Below are 12,084 nucleotides of genomic sequence, written 5' to 3' on the forward strand. Positions count from 1 at the left end.
AGGATCCAATGTTGGGAAATGTAGAAGAGAAGAAACCATAGCTATCTCATCTCATGGGGATTGGTCTATGCCAACTGTGTCAACAGAAGCAGGATGCTGCAGATCCCATTGGCCGGGGAATTCTGGCCAATGGACCCATGAGAAGAGCCTTCTCTGCTGTTGTTCCTGACCTTTGGAACATCTTGTACCATCTCCGAGTGAGATCAGCTCCCACACTCCTTCCCCCAAGAGCTTAATGTCCTGGTTCTTCCAGTTGGTTTGGGGAGGAGGTCCAATGGAGGTGTTTGATAGGTTAAAAAATGATCCCACCTCCCCTTCTGCTCAGGAGGAAAGAATTATAACAAGAGCATTGACAAAGCGACAGTAGAGGAGGGAGGGGAGGAGAGGAGGGGGGGTAAGCAGGGAAGAGAAAGAAGTAAATATGGCAAAAACACTTAATCTATTTTCAGTAAATATCAACGGATTGAACTCACCGATAAAAAGAAAACAGACAATGACCAAACTATTAAAACAAAACATAGACATATGCCTACAAGAAGTCCATATAAGAAATCAAGACCATAAATTGTTAGAAAACAAAAAATTAGGTAAATTATTTACAGCATTAACAGACTCAAAAAGAAGGGGCATAGCTGTATATATTAGGGAAAAACCTCAACCTGAAAAAATCTACGCAGATAAGGAAGGAAGAATATTAAGTGTAAAGATCAGAATAGGAACCAAAGAAATAGTCCTAATAGTAATTTATACTACAAACTCAAATCAGAAAGAATTTTATTTAAAAAAATTATTCTTACTGTATAGGTGTGTTTATATTACTTTAAACTGAAGATCAGAGGTGTTGTGGTTGGTTCTGGACCAGCTCCTGCTCCAAGGACTGTTTGAATTTCTACTTTGGACTTAATTGGGGGCTCGTAACGTAGGGAACGTTGGCCCTGTTATGACTTGTGGACTTCAACTCCCAGAATTCCTGAGCTAGCATGATTAGCTCAGGAATTCTGGGAGTTGAAGTCCACAAGTTATACGTAGAAGAGCCAACTTTGCCTACCCCAGCTGAAGATGAAACTCAAATACTTTGGGCATCTAATGAGAAGGAAGGACTCACTGGAGAAGAGTCTTATGCTGGGAAAGACTGAGGGGAAAAGAAGGGAACGACAGAGAATGAGGTGGCTGGATGTATTCAGGAAAGCTTTTCTAGCTAACTAGTCATAAATCAGATTTTCAGCTTCAATTGGCACTCAACACTGCTCCTTGTGAGAGGCCTCCCACCAGGGAAGACACTGCCAGATTTATGTCAGGTCAAAGTAATCTTCCTTATGATCATAGGCCAGCATAATTTCATGTCAGTATTTCCAGAAGACAGAAGCAGAAGAAGAAGAGGAAGAGGAAGAAGAAGAGGAGGAGGAGGAGGAGGGAGAAGAAGAGGGAGAAGAAGAAGAGGAGGAAGAAGAAGAGGAGGAGGAGGAGGAGAGGAGGAGGAGAAGAGGAGGAGGAGAAGAAGAAGAAGCAGAAGAAGAAGAAGGGAAGGAAGGAAGGAAAGAAAGAAAGAAAGAAAGAAAGAAAGAAAGAAAGAAAGAAAGAAAGACATTTTACCGAACAAGGAACTCTGACAGGACTTCATCCATTGGAGGATAGGATTAAGGCCTTGCATTGCTTTTATTCAAACAAATGGATGGAATTCTAAAAGATATTTAAGCAATAAGCATTTTTTTTATTACCTTACAAGTTCAAACACATTTCTGTAGCATGCAACAATTATGAGAGCCGACCGAAAGCATTCCAGAAAAGCTGGGAGTGGACCATTGTTTTAAATATATTACAAGTTGAAAACATTTCCGTTTTTCTAGGCTGCCAAATGGAAAAAGAAACCCATGACAGCTGAAATCCAAATTTTCTATAAGGGTTTAACCCACTGAGTCTCGTTTTTCACCATTGGAATTCTTCAGGATTCTTCCTTTTACTGAACTATTTCTTGCCTTTTTCATTTTTCTTTGCTGACACTTTTATTCTGCTCTTTAGCCCTCAAAATGTTCAGTCTGACTTTCATGCAGCAAGACCAACCCTTGCCCTAGGCTGGTAACCAAAAAGACACAAGGCAAAATGAAAATTAGATGGGGAAGGAGATGGAAGGGGAAAGCAAGTTCAGGCACCAAATCTTAAAATTAAAGACTAGCTCCAAAATCATGACCAGCTGGAGGCTGTTCAAGGAGAGGTAAAACTGGAAGCCTCGGGGATTGTCTCCTTTCCCTGCTTCTTATTTTGCCTCCAGGAAACAAATGGACAGTCCATTTTTCAGATAGTGGTGGAATTTTAGACTGAAAACTTCTAGAGAACGCCAGGACTCCATAACTACTATGATTCCTCCTCCTCTTTTTCTTTCTTTCTTTTCTTTCTTTCTTTCTTTCTTACTTATTTCTTCTTCTCGTCCTCCTTTTCTTCCTTCTTCTTCTTCTTCTTCTTCTTCTTCTTCTTCTTCTTCTTCCTCTTCCTCTTCTTCTTCTGCAAGATGTTGAAGACCTATCTATGTCGCCAGGCCTAGGGTGAATAACTATCTCTTCCCCCACCACCACCACCTTTTTTCCTGACTGTAATATATAAGAATTGTTATTTATTTATTGATTGATTCTTTGTCCAATATACAATACATATGGAATGGAATAGACATTAAGTAGTATATATAGGGATAGTAAGTAAAAAAGAAGAGGAGTGGATGAGAGGGAGAGAATATATACGATATATGAGAAAAGGAAAGGTAATTGGACAGGGGACGTTAGGCACATCAGTGCACCTATGTACGCCCCTTACTGGCCTCTTAGGAACCTGGAGAGGTCAATCGTGGAGAGTCTAAGGGAGAAATGTTGGGGGTTGGGAGTAGACACTATAGAGTCCGGTAATGAGTTCCACGCGTCGACGACTCGATTGTTAAAGTCATATTTTTTACAGTCAAGTTTGGAGCGGTTAATATTAAGTTTGAAACTGTTGCATGCTCTTGTGTTGTTGCGGTTGAAGGTGAAGTAGTCGTTGACCGGAAGGACATTGCAACATATGATCTTGTGGGCAATACTTAAATCGTGTTTTAGGCGCCGCAATTCTAAGCTTTCAAGACCTAGGATAGTTAGTCTGTTTTCGTAGGGTATTCTGTTTCAAGTGGAGGAGTGAAGGGCTCTTCTGGTGAAATATCTTTGGACGTTTTCGATAGTGTTGATGTCTGAAATGTGGTGTGGGTTCCAGACAGAATGGTGTGATTGTGCAGTAATGATTGCTCTAAATATCTATGGGTTTTAAATCTCTATTGGATTTGTATTCTGTGTATTGTATTGTTGTTGTTGTGAGCCGCCCCAAGTCTTCGGAGAGGGGCGGCATACAAATCTAATAAATCTTAAATCTTAACCTTAATCTCTTCTTCTTCTTCTTCTTCTTCTTCTTCTTCTTCTTCTTCTTCTTCTTCTTCTTCTTCTTCTTCCTCTTCCTCTTCTTCTTCTTCTTCTTCTTCCCTTCCTCCTCCTCCCACGCATTTCTCCATCACTGGAACCTTTCAAAAAGGTATTCATCCCATCTTTCTGCAAGATCTGCAGTTTTTGTACATTAATGCCAAAAGTAGGTGCCAATGACTGGCTTTTATTACTTCTGCTTATTTTAATCCAGAGGCTGTCTATTCTTAGCCACTTTCGTTCCTATGGGTTTCTGAGCAGTTTTAGATACTTTTACCACAACGTCACTCTTCTTTCTTTTTATTACTTCATTACCTTTGAACAAAATCATTTATGTTGTTTCATTGCATCATTTTGTAAGCTCACTAAAAGACCTTAGCAGTAAAACAAAGGATAACCTTCAACTGCTGTATTCCAAACAACCACCAAGTCTTCCTTATACTTCCTAAGTCACATTTCCACTCTCTCAAGTTTCTTTTGTTTATTTCTCCTTAAACAGTATTGAGTCTGAGGGTAGAGGAAATTGAAGCCACAGTCTTTAGGAGCCAGCCTTCGTTCTGACTTTATTCTGAGTGGCTGAAGAGGCCCGGTGTCAGCAACAGGCTCACTTTCTGCAGTGCACAAACCTAAGATGTGTATGTTGTATATCAGAAATTTGCTTTCTACTCCCCACAGACCTCCTCAGTTCAATGCTATGCTCTGACCAAAAATTTTAGCAGTTCCATTATGTAGATTATTTTATTTTATTTATTTATTTTGTCCAATACACAATGAGGGTTTTAGTGGGTATATATCAATATACACATAGTAAAATACATGATGAAGATTATAGAGGAGATACTTACTCATAGTAAAATATATCTAAGAAAGAATAGAAAAGAAGGTATAGTAATAGAACATATCAATGAAAGAATAGAAGAAGAGATATAGGAATAGAAGAAAGGTATAGGAGATATAGGAGAGCGATAGGACAGGGGACGGAAGGCACTCTAGTGCACTTGTACTCACCCCTTACTGACCTCTTAGGAATCTGGAGAGGTCAACCGTAGATAATCTAAGGGTAAAGTGTTGGGGGTTTGTGGATGACACTATGGAGTCCGGTAATGAGTTCACGCTTCGACAACTCGATTACTGAAGTCATATTTTTTACAGTCAAGTTTGGAGCAGTTAATATTAAGTTTAAATCTGTTGTGTGCTCTTGTGTTGTTGTGGTTGAAGCTGAAGTAGTCGCCGACAGGCAGGACGTTACAGCATATGATCTTGTGGGCAATACTTAGATCTTGTTTAAGGTGTCTTAGTTCTAAACTTTCTAGGCCCAGGATTGAAAGTCTAGTCTCATAGGGTATTCTATTTCGAGTGGAGGAGTGAAGGGCTCTTCTGGTGAAGTATCTTTGGACATTTTCAAGGGTGTTAATGTCTGAGATGCGATATGGGTTCCAAACAGATGAGCTGTATTCGAGGATGGGTCTGGCAAAAGATTTGTAAGCTCTGGTAAGTAGTGTGAGATTGCCAGAGCAGAAGCTACGTAGGATTAGGTTTACAACTCTTGAAGCCTTCTTGGCTATATTGTTGCAGTGGGCTTTGGCACTTAAATCTTTTGTTATTAGTATACCAAGGTCTTTAACCGAATGGGGATTATCTGTGATAATTTGATTATTCAGTTCGTATTTGGAGTTCAGATTCTTCTTCCCAATGTGTAGGACAGAGCATTTGCTAGTTGAGATTTGGAGTTGCCATGTGTTAGACCACTCAGAAACAGTGTCAAGGTCTTTTTGGAGAGTAGTTGTGTTATCGGTGGTGTTGAAGAGTTTTACATCATCGGCGAAGAGGACACAGTTGCTTGTGATGTAATCGCAAAGGTCATTGATGTAGAGAATGAAGAGCGTTGGTCCCAGTACACTACCTTGGGAACACTGCTTTTAACTCTCCCATCATTCACCACAAACAAACTAGTCCGAACTGGGAGGAACTAACTGTCAGGAAATTTCTCCTGAGTTCTAAGTTGCTTCTCTCCTTGTTTAGTTTCCACCCATTGCTTCTCGTTCTACCCTGAGGTGCTTTGGAGAATAGGTTGACTCCTTCTTCTTTGTGGCAACCCCTGAGATATTGGAAGGCTGCTATCGTGTCTCCTCTGGACCTTCCCCCCATTAAACTGGTTTCATTAAACCATTCATTAAATAGCCATTACTAGTCTGAACCGGTTGAATACTGCCTCTGAAAGTAGTGCAAACTTCATAACTCCTGGCTCTAAATTTCAAACAGCAACCTCACCAAGTTTCCGGTCACAATTCAAAGTGTTGATTATGACCTATAAAGCCCTTCATGGCACCGGACCAGAATATCTCCGGGACCGCCTTCTGCTGCACGAATCCCAGCGACCAGTTAGGTCCCACAGAGTGGATCTTCTCCGGGTCCCGTCAACTAAACAATGTAGTTTGGCAAGACCCAGGGGAAGAGCCTTCTCTGTGGCGGCCCCGGCCCTCTGGAACCAACTCCCCCCAGAGATTAGAATTGCCCCCACCCTCCTTGCCTTTCGTAAGCTGCTTAAAACCCACCTCTGCCGCCAGGCATGGGGGAATTGAGATACACTTTCCCCCTAGGCCTTTAAAGTTTTATCCATGGTATGTCTGTATGTATGATTGGTTTTTATATAATGGGTTTTAACTGTTTTTAGTATTGGATTATACTGTTTTGTTACTGTTGTTAGCCGCCCCGAGTCTGTGGAGAGGGGCGGCATACAAATCCAATAAATAATAAATAATAATAATAAGTGTAAAATGTGTATCTGAAAACATTTTCTGGTCATTATTGCTTACAATTCCCATATCAAACCACTTATTTATATTGCAACTATCAACATTTCTGTTTCCTCTCTTCATACCCAATGTCGTTTGTCTTAGCTGATATTCTGTAATACCAATAACAAAGCAGGCCCCACCACTGACTTCCTTGTCTGTTATTCCTCAAGCTACTTTCATGAGATAACGATAATGAAATATGTCCAGCTGTCAAAAGGCATCAAGGCAAAAACAAGGCAGATGGACCCAATGTTTGCTCTTTCACAGAAAATCAAATGGTTAAGAAAACCCGATCTGTTCCCAACCACCCAAGTTAGCTAAAAAAAAGAAAGAGTGATTTGCAAAAGATTGGAAAAACAGGCTCAAAATTTGCTAAGGGATTCATGGAATTCAGGCTCCAGCAAAAGCTACAGATGAATTTTCCCAAACCGACGTGTACAAAACAAACGCAAATAATTTTATTTTAGGACTGAAAAGTATTTCTCTCCTCTCGGCATTCTTCGAAAAAAACCCCTCGTTTTTGGGAAATGAAGGCTGATTTACTGTAAAGGCTTGGTTCATTGACTTTCCTTGGGATTACAATTGGCTGCTTTGGTTTGATGCTGTTATTTGTTTGAATGTTTTAATAAATATAGCCTCTCTTGGAACATTCTTCTCTTCTCCATCCGATACGGCTGAACTCACCCCGCTCTACGAAAAAATGGTCGCTCCACTGGGGAAAAAAAGAGAGGAAAATCTCTAAAGGAATACAATTTAAAGCTTTGGCTAAAATAATTCTTGGATGTGCCCAAAGGAAGAAGTGAGACTCCATATTATTGTTTTTTTCCCCCCTCGTTTATAATGCTTAAAATTGCTTACCCAAAGTTTTGCTAAGCAGACCTTTCCTTTGGGGTATTACACTCTATAGGCATGTTTTAAATAAATACTGCGTACTTTAGGAATACTTAGCACTAAGTGTATAAGCTACTCTGAGGTTTACCCCAGTGGAACCAGAAGGAAGTTAATTCATAATTCAGACATCAGCCCAACTCCACACCACAAACCTATAGTTGCCCACGAGACGCCCACTAATACCAAGGCTCGTAACATAACCTCAGCGTGGTTTCTACATTTACTATACAAACATCCCCTTTAAGGAGGAACGTGTTTTGCCCATGGAAGCAACCTATCATTTGCAGAAATGAGGTCTGCAAGATACTTTGGAGAGAAGATTTTTGGGGCTTCGCTTGGCCCGATGTTGGAGATGGGAGGAAGGGGTCACGGAGAGGGTGAGAAAAGGAACCGGTTGTGCAAAACCTCTAGAATAGAATATAATTCTTTATTGGCCAAGTCTGATTGGACACACAAGGGATTTGTCTTTGGTGCATATGCTCTCAGTGTACATAAAAGAAAAAGATACATTTGTCAAGAATCAGGAGGCACAACACTTAATGATTGTCATAGAAATCAAATAAGCAATGAAGAAACAATCAATATTAATAAAAATCTTAGGATACAAACAACAAGTTACAGTCATACAGTCCTAAGTGGGAGGAAATGGGTGATAGAAATGATGAGAAAAATCTAGTAGAAATAGAAGTGCAGACTTAGTAAAAAGTTTGACAGTGTTCAGGGAATTATTTGTTTAGCAGAGTGATGGCGTTTGGGGAAAAACTGTTCTTGTATCTAGTTGTCTTGGTGTGCAGTGCTCTGTAGCGACGTTTTGAGGGTAGGAGTTGAAACAATTTGTTTCCAGGATGTGAGGGGTCAGTAAATATTTTCCCCGCCCTCTTTTTGACTTGTGCAGTATACAGGTCCTCAATGGAAGTCAGGTTGGCAGCAATTGTTTTTTCTGCAGTTCTGATTCTCCTCTGAAGTCCATGCTGGTCTTGCTGGGTTGCAGAACCAAACCAGACAGTTATAGAGGTGCAGATGACAGACTCAATGATTCCTCTGTAGAACTCTATCAGCAGCTCCTTGGGCAGTTTGAGCTTCCTGAGTTGGTGCAGAAAGAACATTATTTGTTGTGTTTTTTTGATGACATTTTTGATGTTAGGTGACCATTTTAGATCTTGAGATATGATGGAACCTAGAAATGAGAACCTAGAAGGTCTCTACATACATACATACATACATACATACATACATACATACATACATACATACTCAAGGTGACTAGATTTTAACATTGCTAAAGAGGGACACCATTGACGGGGGGGATGGGGGGACGGGAGTCCTCTTGATTAAAAATTTGGTGTATATGGAGGGAAAAAATTCTCTTTCTTTTTCTCTCTCTCTTCCTCCCTCTCTTTCTCTCTCCCCCTCCCTCTTTCTTTCTCTCTTTTCCTTCCTTCCTCTCTTTTTTCTCTCTCTTTCTCTCTCTCTTCCTCCCTCCCTTTCTTTCTTTCCTTCCCTCCTTCTCCCCTCTTGCTCTCTTTCTTTCTCTTCCTCCGTCCCTTTCTCTCTTTCTCTTTCTCTCCGTTTCTCTCCCTTCCTTCCTCTTTTTTTCTCTTTCTCCCTTTCTATTTCTCTTTCTTTCTCTCCCTCCTTCCCTCCCTCTTGCTCTTTCTCTCTCTCTCTTCTTCTCTCTCTCTCTCTCATTCTCTCTCTCTCTTTCATGACACTCGGACCTGGTAGGCATGTTCTCCCTGGTAGGAATATAGTCTATGGGAAACTCAAGCCTATGATGGCAGTTCTGAAATTACTCTTTGATCTAGAGTAGTGGTTCCCAACCTTTTTTTGGCCATGCCCCACTTAAGCATCTAAAATCTTGATGCTCCCCCCTCCCTGTGATGTAGAATTCTTACAATTCAAAAAGTGAACTCTTACAAATGCAGAGAAAGCCTAAAAGACCATTAACGTGGTTTAAACAAGGTTCCAATTGCCCCCATTAAAAATCAAATTGCCACCTTGTGGGGTGTGGACCCCACATCGGGAACCCCGATCTAGAGGCTCCCAGACACATTATGCTGGGAAAATATTGGCACATTGTTGTTGTTTTTTTAAATAAACTTTATTACATTTTTCATAAAAAGACAAAACCAACAAACATACATTTAACATAAATTTGGGGTTGCAATACCCCTACTTATTCTAGAAGTTAAGTTTCCATACCGAAAAAGAATACCTTATTAGTACTTTAAGTCAACTTAATACTTTAAGTGAAAAGAAGAAAATCTATTTGATCTTATGTAAAAAAACCACTTTCAATTATAGACTAAATAAAACACAAATATAAGTCATACATTCTTCTTTTTCTTATTTATCCAAATATACACTTTATTCCATACTGTATAAAATTCTGATTCTTCTTGGTCTTTTAACCGTCTTGCCATCATATCCATTTCAGCGCAATCTAATATTTTCTTAATAACCTCTTCTTCTTTGGGGATATTTTCCCCTTTCCAGTTTTGCGCATATACAATCCTGGCCGCTGTCAAAATATGTATAATTAAATATAAATTTTCTTTCTTATATTTCTGACTAGTTATTCCCAATAAGTAAAATGCCGGGGTTTTTTCTATCTCCAGCATTACTATTTCTTTTTTAAAAAATTCTATCATTTTCCAATAAAGTTTAACTTTACTGCACATCCACCATTGATAATAATAGGAACCTATTTCTTTCTTACATTTCCAACATAATGGGGACATATTGGGGGACATTTTTGCTATTCTGCTCGGCGGGAGATGCCACCTGTAGAACATCTTGATTTGGATTTCTTTTAATGAAACCAACTTTGTCATTTGGCACATTGTTTAAAACCCTCCTTTGATTCAAGAACCCTACGCAAGCCAGATTTCATTAAATGTTGGTGCGATTAAAAATAAGCAAACTGAACTAATCTTAGCAAATTTTTTTTGAGTCGACATCATACAATCACCACTTCAACGTCCATCTGCCAGATCAGATTGTAGTGACGTTTCCTTCCTTCGTCGACACCTTTTCCATTTTGCTCACAGCTGCGTACAACTAGGAGTGCAGGGGTGTGGAAAGCAACTTCGTGTAGGTGCCTGGCTTCGGAGTAAATCAAATTGCTAGAAATATTTTTCCGACAGGATTTTAAGTTCAAAACCCACAAGAATGTGTGCAACGGTAGAGCTTGGCCTCAAAGGAGCAGTTGGTGTCATCTGGAAAGTTGCAGTACTGGAACGAAAGTCCTCCTCTTTGTGTGTGTGTGATTTAGGACTCCTTAAAATAGACAAGTTACAAGAGGCATCAGTGTGGAGTCCGAGGAAGCCCTTGGGCCGTGCCCTCCGACAGCAGACAAAACACAGCAGAGACATTGGTTTAAAATGTTATTTTGAGAGAGAGAGAGAACAATCTTTTCAAATTAAGCAGTGATGGAAAGTGGATGGAGGAGGGTTTTCCGAATGGATCTCCTGGGTGAATGGAATGGCTGTTCATTTATTTTTTTTCCTTCGAGCCACAAGGAACATCAGCTGCCCTCTTTCATCAGGGGCTGAAGGCAGTGGCCTTTAGGACTGACCCATCTTCTTGAGAAGGTTCCGAGTTCTGTTCTCTCAAGAGTCTTAACTAGTGATGCGCGAACCGAACCCGCACAATTCGGGTCCGTACTGAATTTTGCAGTGTTCGGTATGCCGAACACTAAATTTTTTTCAAACTTCAGGCAAAGTTCGGGGTCGTGTTCGGCGTTCGGAGCTTTGATGTCACCGGCAGGTTGCTAAGGACACCAAGGTGATCACTTCCTGGATTCCATGGAAGTCCTTTTTCGTAAAGATAACAATGTTTATTTTTACGTGAAGACCTCCCTTTGAAGGAGCTGGGGAATCCCTCCCACGAAGAGATTCTGGGGGCGGAGCCTTGACGTCACCGGCAGGTTGCTAAGGACGCCGAGGTGATCACTTCCTGGATTCCATGGAAGTCCTTTTTCGTAAAGATAACAATGTTTATTTTTACGTGAAGACCTCCCTTTGAAGGAGCTGGGGAATCCCTCCCACGAAGAGATTCTGGGGGCGGAGCCTTGACGTCACCGGCAGGTTGCTAAGGACGCCGAGGTGATCACTTCCTGGATTCCATGGAAGTCCTTTTTCGTAAAGATAACAATGTTTATTTTTACGTGAAGACCTCCCTTTGAAGGAGCTGGGGAATCCCTCCCACGAAGAGATTCTGGGGGCAGAGCCTTGACGTCACCGGCAGGTTGCTAAGGACGCCAAGGTGATCACTTCCTGGATTCCATGGAATCCAGGAAGTGATCACCTTGGCGTCCTTAGCAACCTGCCGGTGATGTCAAAGCTCCGCCCCTGGAATCTCTTCGTGGGAGGGATTCCCTGTTCGGGTTCGAGTTCGGGTTCGGCCGAATTTTGCGTAAAGTTCGTCCGAACTTGCCGAACCTGAACACCATTGGGTTCACCCATCACTAGTCTTAACTAAGAGGAGGATAGGACTTGTGCAGGAACATACCAGCCAGCTATTTTGCATACATTTCCCTGCCTTAACGGAATATTAGAATAACAGAATTGGAAAGGATCTTGTGGGTGAAGGGCTACCAATTTTTTTTTGGAGGGGGGGTATAAAATTTTTATTTATTTTTCTTTCAACATACAATAAAATAACATAAGCAATAAAAAACACAGAGCCAATGCTTAAAATAATATTTAATAATATTTCTTAGATATGTTAAACATTTGGAGAGAGAAAAAAGCATTAATAATACTTTCAATATGTACTTTTTATCCTCTTCTTTGCTAAGTTAATTAAAATTAACCACACATGAGATATATTTCATCTAAATGTTCTGCCGGCATGTTTCAACCGCCCATAATTACAGGGTAATTAGTCCAAAAAGACACACACCACGCAATAGAAGGAAAACCAAAAGTCTTTATCAACAGAAAAGCAGAAAAAACTCCCTT

Source organism: Erythrolamprus reginae, chromosome 6 (assembly GCF_031021105.1).
Source record: "Erythrolamprus reginae isolate rEryReg1 chromosome 6, rEryReg1.hap1, whole genome shotgun sequence".
NCBI classification, from domain to species: Eukaryota; Metazoa; Chordata; class Lepidosauria; order Squamata; family Dipsadidae; genus Erythrolamprus; species Erythrolamprus reginae.